At 38.1% G+C, this 16,272-nt stretch overlaps 1 long non-coding RNA gene across 2 annotated transcripts; it reads right to left on the bottom strand.

The window, feature by feature from the left end:
• Positions 1–8,834: 8,834 nt before the first annotated feature.
• On the bottom strand, positions 8,835–12,853 carry LOC109197926 (uncharacterized). 2 transcript variants are annotated; one of them, XR_002058929.2, is made up of 4 exons: positions 12,838–12,853; positions 11,478–11,509; positions 10,270–10,296; positions 8,835–9,020 (listed from the first exon to the last, which is right to left on the bottom strand). It is a non-coding gene; the product is annotated as an uncharacterized LOC109197926 (long non-coding RNA). The 2 variants fall into 2 exon arrangements; XR_002058928.2 differs by lacking the exon at positions 12,838–12,853 and having other exon boundaries at positions 11,478–11,958.
• Positions 12,854–16,272: the final 3,419 nt, after the last annotated feature.

Raw genomic sequence — 16,272 nt, 5'->3', positions numbered from 1 at the left:
GCATGTGACCCATAATAAATACCTGCATTTATTAGGGATTTATTTATTTACTATTTAATAATTTGAAAGCCCTTGAGGGAGAAGCTCTCATTTCTTGTTGAGATACATACATCACAGTAAATAAAGTATCAACAAAAAGAGAGGACAATTTAACATCAATGAAAAAATGCATTTTAAAATAGTAGATTTAGTAATTTAAAACATGAGATAAAAATAAATGATTTTTTATTTAAAATGTTGCAGCACATTTCAGATCTGAGGTGCATGATAACAGAAGCAGAGTCTCCCTGCTCTGCATGAAGTTCAGCCATGATTTGGTGAAATGATTAATAACATTGCAATAAGAAAGGGTCTTCTTGCAGACAGTCAATGAAAAATCTTTTTCATACTCTACAATCAGTAAACTCTGTAACAAACATGATCTGTAATTGTTTCAAAACTCACCAGACGACTTCATGATTGGCTGGAGGACAGGACACAAAACACAGGGTTGTGGTAACTGTAATATGTTCTCAGGACACCTGAATGAGATTCTGCTGTGGCTGAGAAAAAAAATGAGGTCAAGCAGGTGTTCTTGTCTGTAGTGGCAGAAGTGATCAGCTGTGAATACCCTCTAGACTGAAACTGCTCCAGAATCTGTTTTCTTCCACTCTGTAACTGGTTCTCATTAAAATCTCCACACACAATGATTGGGTGACAGTCCATTATTTCAAGTGAATCTAAAGACTTACCAGGTTTTGCATGAAGGTGTCAAACTGTAGTCTGGAGGTCTGTACACAACCGCAATGAGCGCAGGGAATGGGCCTGAACCTTCAACACTAAGAACTCAAGATCAGTGACATTATGCAGATACTGTTTTACCTGAACCTGAAAATGATTCCTCAAATACACAACAACTCCACCACCACTTCTGCTGGCCATGTGAGGAAAGTTTGTGTAGGACACATGTCTGTTGCGTTTGAACATGGTGTAGCCGTCCAAATGAAGACTGTCTGCAACAAAGGAGCCTTGGAGGTGAGACTCTGTGAGACACAAAACATCTGCTAACACATTTCATGATGACTCTTGATGTCACTGATGTGAGATGGCAAACCCTCCGTATTGTGATGGATCAGTGTAAGAGTGTCAGGTCTGCTGGCTGTTTCTCTGACCTGAAGAAGAGGCATCATTTCCTCAACGCTGGCTTGTCTCATGGTTTGGAGCGCTGCAGTTACCTCGGGATTGGCGTAAATCTTTTTCTCATCCAAGTCCTGAAATAGAGTCCACTGAGAGACGTCACCCTGCTGAGAGCAACATAAGCCATACCTGGTTCAAAAATGTTCTTCATTGAAACTACAGCTGTCTGTGTTGTAAGACCCTGGGTTTTGTGATTGTGCAGGCAAATGCTAGCTTTACAGGAAACTGTCTGCGTACCGCTCCTTTAAACTTCAGACTCTCCTCTGCTCTCTCAATGTAACCAGATCATCAGATGCTGCATTAGCACTGCGGTGTTTCTACAGACTGCCGGTTGTCCATTCTGAGCCCCAGTTTAATTATGTGTCCATCATTTTCAGATCTCACCACCTTTATCAGTATACCAAAAGCACCGTTGACCAAACCGTTTAGTGTGTCCAGTTTCTGGTCAGCATCACTCGAGCTCCTTCAGCACATTCAGGTGTCGGGTAAATCATTTCGCCCACCTGTAAATGGTTTGTCTCTTCGTGCCATTCTGCCTGTACTTTATCCTTCTGGAAATCGTCTGCATTGATGATTATATGTTTGAATGAAGCTTCTTGAGCGTATCTGTGTTGTGGGATTCAACATTCTTGTTGGTGGCATAAATGTGTAAGACCTCGATTGGACATTCTTCTGGTGCAGTCACGCCTGTGACAACAAATCTCTGTCGCACTGAGAAAGCTCATCTGTCTTTTCTTTGACTCTAATCCTGTTCAACATCTCTGCAAAGGCCACATCATCTTTTTGACGCATGATCTCGGTTAGAGTGATCATCTGAAAATGTTCCTGCCATAGGTCAATCTGTTCTGGATCGTAAACACAGAGAGGTTTAGACTGTCGCACTGGTGGCAGCTGGTAAAAATCTCCAACAGCTAAAACTGACATTCCACCAAAAGGTCTCTGAGTGCCTTTGATTTGTTTCAGTCTTGCATCCACATAAGCAAAAAGGGGTTTTGAAACCATTGAAATCTCATCAAAACAATAATTTCAGCATTTATAAGCTCACATCTGACTTCATCTAGTTGGTTACCAAGTCCTTGAATGGGTGGTTTCAGACTCCTGGGTAGTTTCAGTAGAGAATGTAACGTAGAGCCATTGATAGAAAAGCTGCTGTCCCGGTAAATGACGTCAGTAAAACAGTTGGATTTGATATGTCAGCTTCTTCTGCATTAGCAGGCAGTCTGCTCAGGATCTTTGATGCTTCAGAGTGAATACATTTAATCAGATGTGACTTTCCAGTTCCTGCACCACCGTTGATATAGAAGAAAAATGGATCTGGGTTCAAACCACAAACTCGCTGAATACACCAGTCTCTTATAGCATAGAACACGCAGGCCTGCTTCTGGTTCAGATTCTGATACATTACACGTACCACAGCTGGATCGACTGCAGGTTGTTCTCTGACGGCTCTGATCTCTGTTACAGCATCAGACTGACGACTGTAGTCGGGAACATTCTCCTGTTCGTTCTCATCATCAGAATGTCTCTCAGGAAGATTCTCATCACATTGCAGCCTCACAACTTCAGATTCAGGAGCCAGATTACACCATTCATCATCACAACATCCCTATTTTGTTCAAACTCTTCCAGTGCACTCTCAATATCCTCAGAGTTCTTCTCATACTTGTCTTTATTTCTCTTCACAACCCTTTTACGACTCACTGTGGTCTGAACATGGAAGTCGTACAAACCTGAGTTGTAGAAGGACTGATAGGTTTGGAACCCTTGTGGTTTCAGTTCCTGCTCTGATCTGTGTGGAAGGTAAAGTCTCAACAGTCGTCCATAATATTGCTCGGGATCTTTTCTGTGAGCAGTGGTAATATCTGATTATAGCTGGTTTATCATTCTTTCGCCTTTGTACAAATCCAAGCTGGTTTAGAAGAGGAAGCACATCTTTTCCTTCATTTGGACCACTCACCAACCGGCACAAGGCAGCAAAATCAGCCAGTGACATTTCCTCATATTCTGGTGTCTCAGGTCTGCATTTGTATTTATCACTCAAACTTGTCATCCAAATATTACAACTGTCATGTGTTGTGGATTCCAGGTAGCTCATCGGGCGACTCATTTTTACTGGGTTATCATCTGTTGGTACAAATACAACACTGCGGGAACATTTTTTCATTTTTAGGCCACAGACTCGAGTCACACACTCCTGTGCACTGATTTCTCTCTTTTTTGAATAAGCCTGCATCACAGCTCTCATTTCATCACATTCATTGACCGTGTTCTTATCAGAGTTGTCAATAACTGTCTTCAGGTATTCAGAGAGGCCAGATTCTTTCTTCGTTATATATTTACAGAGTATTCTATACATGAATAGGCATTCAATATTAACGAGACATCTAAATTAGAGTTCCAGGCTTCAAGCAGGTTGGGTTGTAATTGTTGATCCAACAGTCCTTTGGGTCACGTTTCAGAATCAGCGCTGTTTTCTTGTTTATGTCTTGGAGGCATTGCTCATACTCATTCATTGTCAAGTTGCATCGTGACAGAATCTGCTCTATGGTGAGAGAAGCAGCTTCAGGTTCCTTCAGCAGGTTCAACAAAGGTCTGAGTTTGGCTTTTGCAGCTTCAGTGTCTGAATCCTCATCCTTTCTCACAATCATTGTTCTTGTGGATGGTGGTTTTGGAAACCCAAATCTACAACCAGAGTTCACACTCTTAAAGCATGTCTTTGTGTGGTTTTTGCTGTGCTTTTGTAGTTCAGCGACTTTTTTGTGCAGTTCAGGCTGTTTTTCTGGATCAGGAGTTGAGCTGAGATGTATCTGTCCACAAAGTCACAGACAGTTTGGTCATCATCCACATCTACTTCTACCTTTTCTCAATCCACAGCAACATGTGTATATGCGGACTACCTCTGTGCTGGAACTCAACTCTGTAAAAGTAATCAATGATTTCACCAAGGGGCTGTGCAGGAGAAAAAGCAAATCTCTGAACAAAGCCTCAACACGCTTATCAAACATTCGCATGGTGGTTACTGGATTTGATCTTAGAATTTCACACTTTTCTGACCAGTCCAGGGCTTCAAAATCAACCTCTTCACCTTGCTGTCTCTTTATTGCTTGAATCACTTCAGGCCATCTCATCTCAGCAGCAGAGAAAGTGACAAAGAACTGAGGTGTTCCTATTTGACGGACCATACTGAATAAATCTCTGGTAGTTTTCTGCCAGTAAGCTGGAGTTCCTCTGAGTGGCTGCATAAATCTGATTGCATCTTTATTTCTTACCAGCTTCTCTACTTCTGTCTTACTTTGTAACATTCCTGATGTGATTTTGCGTCCATCTTTCGTCATAGTTTTACCTTTCCTTAACTGTATTGTCATGCTGGAATTAGCCAAGTGTATTTCAGTGACAAACTGTGAGAAAAACAGGTAATTTGTATCTTTAGCAAATCTTGCATCAATGTTGAAAAGCCTTGACTTGAAGTAAGCACTCGGTGTGAGCTTGAGACGTCTCTTTTCATCCAGTGTATTCTGACCAGTAGGAAACTGCACAGGAAATGCCATGGCTTCCAAATGAGGAGTTCTGAAGAAGCTAACAGGATTGTTTCTTTCTGCAGGAGCCACACAATATGTGTTATCAGTGAAACAGAGAATCTCTTCTGAAATGTCTACAGGCTGCAGACAACTTTCTAGAGCAAAACCTCCATTGTTCAAATCACTTTCTGGTTCCTCTGGATTTTGTTCCTCTGGTTGTTCATCACAGGATTGCATATTAATAGCTTGTTCACTTTCAGACTCACTTTCGCACAAAAGGGCATCTTTTTCATAGTTGTCAATTTCCATTAAATCTGCTTCATCATAATCATCACTTCCCATGCTGGCTTCATCACTGCTGTCATCATCAGGTAACGTTGGATCACAAAGCAATGCATCATCTCTGATAACAATATCTGTGTACTGTGGATGAATTTGTTTCAGTTTACGCAGGGCTTGGATCAGTTTAGACCAGGTGACAGTCTGGAACAGCTGATGGCCTTTGTAGCACAGTCGTCTTTTTAGCTTGATCCTCATTATCTGTGATTGGTTTCTGAGCCGAGGTAAAGAATCAACTGTTTGTTGGACTTCAGATGGTACACACACCACATTACCACGTATGAGTCTTTGTCTGCCCTTTGGAAGAGGAATAATCTTAGCAAATGGTATGCATTTGGCAATCAGATGTCTCTCCAGAATGTTGAGATCACACAGTTCAGCTGGAATATCCTGCAGTTCTAAACCATTGACAGCAGCAAGCCTTGGCATGCGTCCACTTTTGAGGGAACTGTGACACGTGTGACAGATATACTCCTTTTTTCTCTCACAGGAAAGCTGCAGTGATCATTACATGCTTCATCACACATATGAACAAATTTACCAGTTAGACACTGCTGAGCTACAGTTTCGTGTTTTGAGTAATTGTTTCTTTTGCAGATTTTCACCTGATTAGGAAAAGAAGCTTTTAGACAAACAGTACAAACATAAGATGGTGCTGATTTAATGTTTGATCTGAAACGAGATATGGCCTCATTCATTAAAGTGTTATCTGGATGACACTGTAAACTTTCAGCTGGTCGATGCATCTGACGATATTTTCTTTTATGTTCATTGCACATCTGATATTATGCATCTGTCTAAAAGAAAAACCGTTCCAATATTTTACTCTCATTCGTTCTCTCATATTGTCCTTGTGTTTCTGCTGAAATTGTCTCTCTTCTCCATAACGTTTAATCATGTAAGATCGTTTTTTCTGTTTAAATTCTTCACTTTCTTTATATAGATTATATACATATGACCTCATGTAAGCTTTATGTTTCTCTCTGAATCCAGCACAAGTTCTGTATATTCTTCTTATACGTTCCTTCTGCTGTTCTTTGAACATAGGAGATTGTCTATAAGATTCTTTATATGTTTTTCTCATACGTTCCTTCTGCTTTTCTCGGAAATGGAGATTCTCTATATGTTCTTGTTATACGCTCCTTCTGCTTTTCTCGGAATAACGAATCTTCTTTATACATCCTTATGACACGTTCTCTTTTTCTCTCTCTAATTTTAGCACTATCTCTATAGATTTTTCTAAAATGTTCTCTCTGTTTCTCTCTATATGTAGCATTGAGTTTATACAGATTATTTTTGTACACACTCTTTTTCTTACTGTGATCAGAATCATGAGACTTTCTACTAGAATCTTTTTTCTTTGCCTTAAAGCTTTCATCAAAAGTGTACGTCTGTCTTTCTTTCTTTTTCTGATTTTCCTTTCTCTGTGGAAGATTTTCTTGGACCAATAATCGTCTCCTAATCTTTCTCCTTTGCTGTTTATTAAGCTTCAACAGTTTATGTGAGAGTTCCTCTGTTGTCTCAGTCAAACAGGAGGCAGTGTTTAAATCATTCTGAGGAACAGATTCTTTTGTTACCTGAGTGTCTCTTACAGAAGATGCAGGGTTTCTATTTCTAAATAATCATAAGGACGATTGTTCAGCTCAGCAGCTGGCTCATTTGAATAATCCACTCTGGATGACATCACTTCAGTGGCTAAAGTGTCGGTCACAGTTTTCTGTGTCTGCTCAGTGGATTTTGGGGTTTCAAATTCAGGTTCATTTAAAGCTGGTGCTGGAACAGTTGTAGCTGTTTGTCTGTTTTCATCAGCATCTCTTTGGTCAGCAGGGTTTTCACTGTGAAACTCGACAGGCTGTAGCTCATAAGTGCAGGATGGTGCGATGCTAAACATTCGGTACAAGCGTTTGATCCTGTCAATCATGTCGTTAAGACGTGTGAATTTTAACATAACTGCAGTTCCACCACTTACAGCTAGCGACAATGGCATTCCTGTAGACTTACGTGGGTGAGGGTCAAAATATGCGTATTCACCTGAAGTCAGCCTGCAAACTGCAATGACGGTTCCTCCCATGACTAGCAAAGCATAGCGAACCGCTGAAGCCAAACACTGTAGTCCCTGTTCAAGACTCGGAAGATGAGCTGTACCATCAAATGTGCCATAATGAGCAAACTGAGACATGTCCACTTGATACTCGTGTCTGCGGCTGGTGACCACTGTGGGAAGCTCATCACAGGCGAGAAACACGCTGTTCACAAACCTCTTTCTGGCATCTGAATACACGGCATGGCCTTTGTCCAACACACGGTTAGATCTGCTCTGGTAATGAATTCATCCTCGTGTAAGAATGACAGGAAAACCAAACTGTTCGCCATGCATTGCTGATTCCTGTACTTTCCATACTTAGCAGCGGCCTGGCTTCGGGACGCACAGATGCTACTCACTCGTGGACGACTTTCATGTTTGTAACCTGTACATGAGACGGTCCTGGAGCTTCTCCATCATGCTGCGTTTGCACAGTTACCTGGGGTTCAGTCTGGATTACCTGCTGTACTTTAGCATCTGGCACACATGCTGAGGGAACACCTCTCTTTACCACATCTGCATAAGACACTGCAGCTGTCTGAGCACTGTTCTGCACTTCTGGACTGGGAATACTTGTAACAGACACCTTTACCTCCTCACCGCTCTGAGAAACATTTACCTGTTCTTTCTGCTTTTGCCATCTAAGCTTCTGGGACTGTGACCTTTGACTTTTCTTGGCATTTTGTGCAAGTACAAACTGGACCTTATATGTATTTATACACAAATGTAAACAAAACTCAACCTGTAAACACTGAAAAACTGATTCCTCAACTTTCTCTTAAATCAGAGCTTTATCAGAATTGATGTAAAAGGCTCACTTAAATACAAACTCAATATTTAGTTTAACTTATTTAAAGTTCTTTGAAAACACTTTGGTCTGTTTTATTGTACCTTTTTCAAAAACTGTATATTATTACTTCTATTTTTTTTAACCAGACTGGATAACAAATTGGTCTATACTTCTGTAAAGTAATATGCAGAATAAATCTCAACAATCAACAGGCTATAATTAAACTCTTAGCTTTTAAGTAGACTTTGTGTAAATCTTCAGATATTTAAAATTTAAAGCAAATATAAGGAGCTGTGATGGTGTGGTGATCAGATGACAGGCTATGGGGATTCTTCAGCTGGACGTTCTGCAGCAGTCAGGAAACAGGAAGTCTGGGTTCTCAGGGCAGCCTCTAGATGACAACTGTAACTGAATACTTACACTGAGTGACAAAAAAGGGTTTGTCCTTAAATAATAATAGTATAAACTTGTAGTCAAATGTTATAGCCAATGAAACAGACTTGAAAAATATATTTGGATCCAATTTATTATTTATGTGAATATAAGTCTGAATGTATGTATTACAAAATAACCAGATTATCTTATTACAAATAAACCTTGAAAAAGGTGTGTATTTTATATAATTTATCAAAGTAACAGCACCCGTAAGCCAAACTATCAGTGTTTATTCCAAAGTGTAATGTAAAAATTAAAATGACAAATGTAGGGCTCTGTAAGTAGTTTCTACAGTGAGTTCTACTGTACTGTAATTCTATTACTGTATATTCAACTTTTTACTTGTAATTTCCAGCAAAATGACTGGATGTGAGAGAGTTTAACGACAGGAAAGATGGAGCAGTGAGAGCGGAGATCTCTCAGAATTCTGAAAACAGATTGACGAAGTTCTGGTAACTTCAATTCCAAAAACTTAGATTCTGGTAAAACTTGATTTCAAGTCACAGGATTGCGTTTCAACTCAGGTTCAAGCTTGTCAACTTAGATAGAGCTCATGGCGGAGAAATGATAGAAGATAGAATGGCTTGTCAAAAAAGATGGAGCAGGGAGAGGGAGAGTGATAGGACAGACTGAATTGCTTGTTAATGATAGAGGGAGAGGGTTTTCTGCAGCAGGTCACCTGTAAGACAGAAAGAAAGTGGAATTAGACACACTTCCAATAAACCTGGCTTTACTGTATTTTTCAGACTATAAGGCACATTTAAAAGCCTTTAATTTTCTCAAAAATAGACAGTGCACCTTATGTATGGTTGTGTTTACTGATTTCAAACCAATTCTATGTGGTACACGGCACTCACGGCATCTGTCAAATGTTTTAGTATGACTTTGGTAAGCTACAAAGCAGCACCACTTGATGTATTGTCGGAGCATGGCTACCATAGTCAGCACCCTCGTAGAGTAATTCGTACTGTGCTTCAACATAATATGGTGTGTGTGTATAAGGGCCTGGCACCTGTTGAGAGCCATGCTTATGAAGCAGATTTCAAACTGATCAATCCACATTCATCAATACACAAATCCTGAAAAGTGAGTGATTGTTCTGTATTTTATGTCTTACAACTGAACAATTTTGAGAGTTATTGTAAATGAGTTGAATAAAGTTTGACTTATCTGTTTTGTTTGACTTAATGTGCCTTAGAATTTAGTGCACCTTACAGTCCGAAAAATACAGAACACATATATATCATTACACACTGAAGAGTTGTACAGTACATTATTAGATTCAACTGAATGAAAATGTTTAACATATGGCTGTGGAACATTTCTAAGGACATTTTTGCATTCTATTAACACAATAAAAACAAACAGAGTCTGTAAACCAAGATGTGGTGCTACAGTAACTTACTGTAAACATTATATGGTCAAGCTAAACCCACACAATGAAGTCAGAGCAGACAGTTTCAGACCACCTGGTTTAAACACTTCACATGCACTCAACTCACATGTTCCTAAATGCCCAAAGGTCTCAAATTCCCGATTCTGTGTGTACTTACCTGGTACAACACTATATCATAATGTCTGGGGAGCCGTTAACATAAAAGTAAAAATAATTTACTCAGTATGACTTTTGGCAAAATGAAAAATTTGGAGACAGATGACTCCTATACAGCAGTTTCTACATATTTCAGTCAAATATGGGGCATGTTTAATACACACCCCGCTAAATCTACAATAAACTTAGCATGGCCGATATTAGGGCCTAATTAAAAATGTAGTATGATGATAAGAGAGATTGTAAGTCTGGAAATGTTTCATAGACTTTTCTATTATTTGATAATCCAAGAGCTGTGCTGACTCACAGCACTAAACTGAATGTCTATAATGAGAAACATTTCCCAGCACTGCACATCAGACAAACCTTTACTTACCAGACTTGAGACGATCAGATCAGCAGTCTAGAGAAAGGAAACAATTCATCAGATCACTGTTTGATGATTCAGACTGTTGAGCCTCTTCACACACAATCCAATTTACTGTGACACAAATTAACTAGTAAAATCCTCAATTACTTTAAGGCTTTATGAGCTTACTGTAGTGTAAAGAGGAGATAAATGAACTGCAGCGTCTCACATGGCATGTGTAATAAAAGCATTCATTACTACAGAAATGCAAAGAATAGCCACAATTGGCACAAGTGCAGGATATACCAAATATTTCCTACACAGAAGCCTTGTGGCTCCAACATTTTCTACAACAGGTCAGTGCTAATAAAGTGTGAAAAACCAAACTTTTAAAAATGTTAGATACAAAGTAATTATATAAATCAGAAGCAACAGAAAACCTCATCATGTCTGACATGAATATGTAAATCTTAAAATACATTTAAATATTAACATGTTACAATAGCAGAGGTGCACCATGTTTTGTAATTAAAATTAAATGTCTTAAAATATTACACTAAAAAGTCATTTCATTGTACCCGTTGCTAGGAATATTTATGAATTTTTGCAGTGTACCTTTTTGGCAACTTTTCTATCTAATTTTAAAACACATTATATTCACTAAATAAGTAATAAACTAATTAGACACACTGGCTGTAATTTACCTAACAATGTCCACTCACACCTCTGGTTCTCTTCGTTTTTATTACTGTTAAAGCTATTACTTATACCGAGTCAGGCAAAATACTTCTACAATGTTCTGACTTTAATGTAATACATCAGAATTTGAGAGACAATATAAATCAATACCTGTGCAGCTCTTAAGTGTTTGAGCAACCACTTATACTGACTCCCCTAAAACACTTTAATTGTTTTGTCTGCTACTTAAATCCACAAACATAAGGAGAAAATGAACAATGTATAAAGACATCTGACATTTAGTTATGTTTAGATTTGATAAGCCATAAGAAATTTAAATCATACATAAATGGGCTATTAAACTTCAGGGACATTTTCAGGGAGAGTCAGAGGGGTCCTGTGTGGGGGCTTTGCTGCTACAGGTCACAAATCCTGTGTTTTTGCCAATCAGTAAATGGAAACATATCACAAAAGGTCAAACTACCGTATGTAAGTTGTCAAATGTGCTACACAATGCCAGGTTCATACTGCTTCAGTTACAATCACTGTTTACTTACCAGCAAAGGCAAAACCAAAGATCTCGTTCACTCTGTGTAACAAAAGACAAAGCACAAAAATACAGAATGAGACAACTCAGATCAGCATCACAATCAATACTACATCAATCTGTGTAGTCCAAAAGATTCAGTACACTTCTTTGTTTACCACAGCAACAAACAACTCACCTCTTTTTTTCTACACCTTATTAAAGATTACTGTCTTCATTAAGGTAAAATGTGGTTTCATCCATTTGTAATAAGCCACACAAGTTTCTCAGTTATGTGATAGCTCTATTAGTTTGGTGCTATTAGATAACACAAATTTAATAAGCAATGATTTGCTACACCTAGCACTGCACACTTTATCAAATTGATAAAGTTTAATTTAAAAGCATGAACAATCATAAATGAAAGCTTGGATGATATATTTGTAGGCTTCAACATTTCAGTTGGTCTGCATTCAAATTCTGCTTCCTAAAAATATTATCACCTGCACAGAGTATCATTTAGTATCATTTAATATGCTGTTGTTTTAAATATTATACATATCATATTAATAATATTAATGGCGCACTGCAGCATTTTATTTATTTGAAGGTGGCCTTTTTTATATTTTATTAACTTCTCACTTTGTGAAAAATTAAACAGAGCTGCAGGTGTAGGTTTTACTTAAAAACAAACCAGTCTGCGCAAACTAGTGTTTGTTAAACAGTTCTTAAAATTTAACTAAAAAACTAAAATTGATTAATTAAAAAAAACTTCTTCTTGTTAAGAAATGTTATTATTCTTATATTATGTGTTTTATCCTCACTCTCTCTCTCCCTTCTGTTAATTAACCCACAACACAGACACACACCCCGGGACAGGCACATGACTCTTTTTCTCCCGGCCTTCTGTCAGAGGTGGTAAAATGGCTCCTTTGAAGTTGCCGACCCTGCTGCTTCAGCAGCTTATCAGTGGTTCTAAGATGGCGGCTTATTACCTTACAACCTATAGAATGAGGCCGTTTTAACTGACTGATTTGTGAAGAGGAGAACTAACTTCAGCTTCCCTAAGAGACTCAGAAACACTAACACACCGAATGAACCAAATACAACACAATAACTGTATTAAACAATCAAATGAACCAAATACATTTTGCACTGGGCCTATAGGAGCTAGGCTAGGCGTTAGCACTTGGTTGTTAGGGCTAGCTTACCAAACACTCCTTTTAAATACTAAAATTACAACGTTTCACTAACAAAGCAGCCATTGTGTTACTTTAATATGACTTATACTTCGACTGGCTTTATAAGTCACTAACAACAACTCGGTAAATCACTCAAACAGCTTATAGACATTTTATTTCAGAAAAGAGAGACAGAGAAGCAGCGCTTACCGGCAGGGATCAAGCAGAGAGTGGGAGGAGATTCAGGAGTCAGCCAGAGACGTAAAATAAGAGGCATTCACGGGTAGTGAGAAACTCCGCCATTACACAAATTGGCATTGAAAATGCCAATTTTGTGTAATGGCATTGGCATTGAAAATGCCAATTTTGTGTAATTTACAAAAATATATGTAAATTTAAATAGTATTAAACTAGATATTTTTGGAACAGAAAACAACTAGCAGAGATTTAATTCTATAAGTTGAATAAATATTTCAAACATGATTATTTTAATTTGAAATTATGGTTAAAAGTCATGAATAAATATAAGGTCATTATGTTAAAATGTACTGTATTATGATATATTTATTTAACTGGCTGGAGTAATAAGAACAGTCTTCTCCTGAACAACAAAACCAAGGGGCTGGTGTTGGTGTTCACCTAAGCATCCTCACAGGACAGTAGGAGTTGCAGAGGCTCGCCTCGCTGCACTGCAGGAATCAGAGGTTCAGGAGGTACTTTAACCCCACTGCCATGAGGGTTTTCAACAGTGACTCCTGACATGTTCATTGCACATTTATTTATTTTATTCTAATACATATTGGTTATAATCATATGGATTCTAACCTAAATAGACTTGCACCCACTTGTTCACCCCTGCTGCAGTGAGGTAAAGGTGTGGCTTTCTCCAACAAGACTCTTCAGTGAAGGTTTTAAAGACAACCATCTAAACCAGGGGTCAGCAACATTTAAGACCCAAAGAGCCATTTGGACCCGATTTGCACGAAAAAGAAAACACTGGGAGCCACAAATACTTTTTGACATCTGAAATGAAGATAACACTTCACACATTGTTTTTTACCTTTATGCTCTGTATAAACAACTATACTGTGTTGCTTATGAAATCCATGAAATGCTACAAAGTAAATGAAATTTTATTTATGTAATGGACACATTTTGAACTCTTAAAAATAACAAAAAGTAAAAACATCCAGTTGAAGGTCTCTCTTAAATGAATTGAAAAGCTGAACTTGAATTGTCCATGTATCAAACAAAAACTGATCCTTATATCACCTTTGGGCTTTCAGCACATAAAGGGCCTTCACCTGAATTTGGAAAAAAGCACTATGCTCCTAAAAAATGAATAATAAATATTTGCAAAATATCTACATAAATATTTATTTTACCTGGTTAACATGCATGGCGGGTTGAGGCCTGCTAAAATTTATTTTAGTTACAGAAATATTGTAACTCAGCAGAAACATAGTAACTTGGAAGAAGTAGTACAGCATTGCAGAAGTGTTGTAATACAGCAGAAATGTTAATATGTAGCGCAAACCTAAAAACCAGGAAGAAATGGTGTAAGAGTATAACTTAATATACAGTAGTATAATAGTAACACATAGTAGAAATGCAACATAGGAGCTGAAATAGTATAATTTAGCAGAAAAGTAATAATTTAGCAGAAAAGTAATACTTTAGCGGAAATATTGGAAATGCAAAACAGCCAGCTTCAAAAAGCTGAAGTTTCCTCAAAAAATTAGTTGTTGTTCAACTGTGAAAAATTGGCAGAAACATTAGAAATGTTACAGAGGAACTGCCAGCAGATACACAAAGCTAAGGCAAAAATTAGATGCCTAGCAATGTTTACAAATAGGGACAAACACACACAGTGATAAATAACCCATATTCAGAAAACAATGTGCAAAAACATGGATGCAAGCATAAACACAGACATACATACAAACATACACACACAAGGGCACACAGGGACAAACAAACGTGTCCTGTGTGTTTCTATGCCAGTCAATCAGTCTGAATCTGGTCAAGTTGAATACACTAATGGATGCTGGTCACCAACGAATAAAAATTGAGTCACGCAAGCACAGACAAAGACACACACACACACACACACACTTCTGTAAAGTTATTAGAAGTTAAAAAACTTCAAACACTGACATCGGCTTTTTCAGGGGTTTTTTTTTTTCAGCTTTATATTTTCAGCTGTATCTATGAGAGTCAAAAAGCCTGGATCTGCTCAATTTGAATCCACCAATCAGAGCTGTCACTTCTGTCTGCTTCATCAGGCTATGTAGTTGTCCCTGTCAGTGCAGCTGCATCCCTTGCTCACACCGACAGAGAAATGGGCTTTCTGTAATGTATTTCAGACATGGAGCAGTAGCATCACATCTTAGCAAAAAAATTGTGACTTAAGAGAAACATAATAATTTAGCAGAAATACTATGATTTGGAAGAAATAATAGTATTTGGCAGAAATACTACATTTAGCACAAATCCTATAAAATAGCAGAAATTCTATGTTTTAGCAGAAATACTGTATTTATCACCAATACCAAAAAGTAGCAGAAATACTATGATTTGGTAGAAATCCTATAATTCAGCAGAAATACTATTATTAAGCAGAAATACTATAATTAGCATAAATCTTATAAAATAGCAGAAATAGTATGATTTAACGGAATAGTAATAACTTAAATAGAAAAATTGAAAAAGCAAAATGGACAGCTGAAAAAATGCTGATGGTAAGGGTTACTCAAATGTGCTTGTTGAAAGGTAAAAAATTGACAAAAAAAGAAAAGAAAGAAATAACAGCCAGCAGATACACACAATTACAATTATGGACACAAATGGAAACACAAATGCACAGAGAGAGACACACACAGGATGTAATCGAGTCAACCAGTCTAAATATAATCAATTTGAATCCTACAATGACTTGCTGCCATAAAAAGGGTCTCTCTCACACACACACACACACACACACACACACACACACACACACACACACACACACACACAGCAGCAGCAAGTGAACAAACAGTGGCTGTGCATACTGTGTTTCCTGTATGTCCCTAGGTCAGTGAAGCAGCCTGGAGCTGCTGAATTTGAATCCACCAATCAGAGAGGCTGTGTACTTTTTCCCGCCAAAACTGGTGCACCAAGTGCAGGCTTTTACACACGCAGCATAGAGACAGAAAGGATTTTTGCAGTTTATTTCTCATAGTGAGGATTCCCCTCAAACAAATGGCCATAATTTCCTAACCGTAGGGGCTAGAACGGTCATTCTTACACCGTTTTGTTCAGAAGAGATGGGGGAATCTTAAAGTGTTGACACTTTATCATTAAAATATGAATTATTGAAGATATTTGACTTCTAATGCACCATAACTGAGTAGAGGCGAAGCGAAAACTGCCTTGACTTGCCCTGAAACAACGCTTTCTAACTCTAAATCTATTTGGAGTATCGATATCATTCTTTCACCGTAAGAGACAGCAAGCTTTGGTGAACAGTCATGGAAATTTTCAGGTCTCTGTGGAAATCCAACAAAAAGATATGATGAGAGAAAAAAGTGGTTCATTTCCAGAGGTTGAAATCTGAAGAAATCTGAGCGAAGGACGAATTTCCTACCCTCAAACAAGTGTAAC

The sequence above is a fragment of the Oreochromis niloticus genome, unplaced genomic scaffold (genome assembly GCF_001858045.2).
Source record: "Oreochromis niloticus isolate F11D_XX unplaced genomic scaffold, O_niloticus_UMD_NMBU tig00003365_pilon, whole genome shotgun sequence".
Taxonomy (NCBI): Eukaryota; Metazoa; Chordata; class Actinopteri; order Cichliformes; family Cichlidae; genus Oreochromis; species Oreochromis niloticus.
This window is presented reverse-complemented; position numbering and strand designations above follow the sequence as displayed.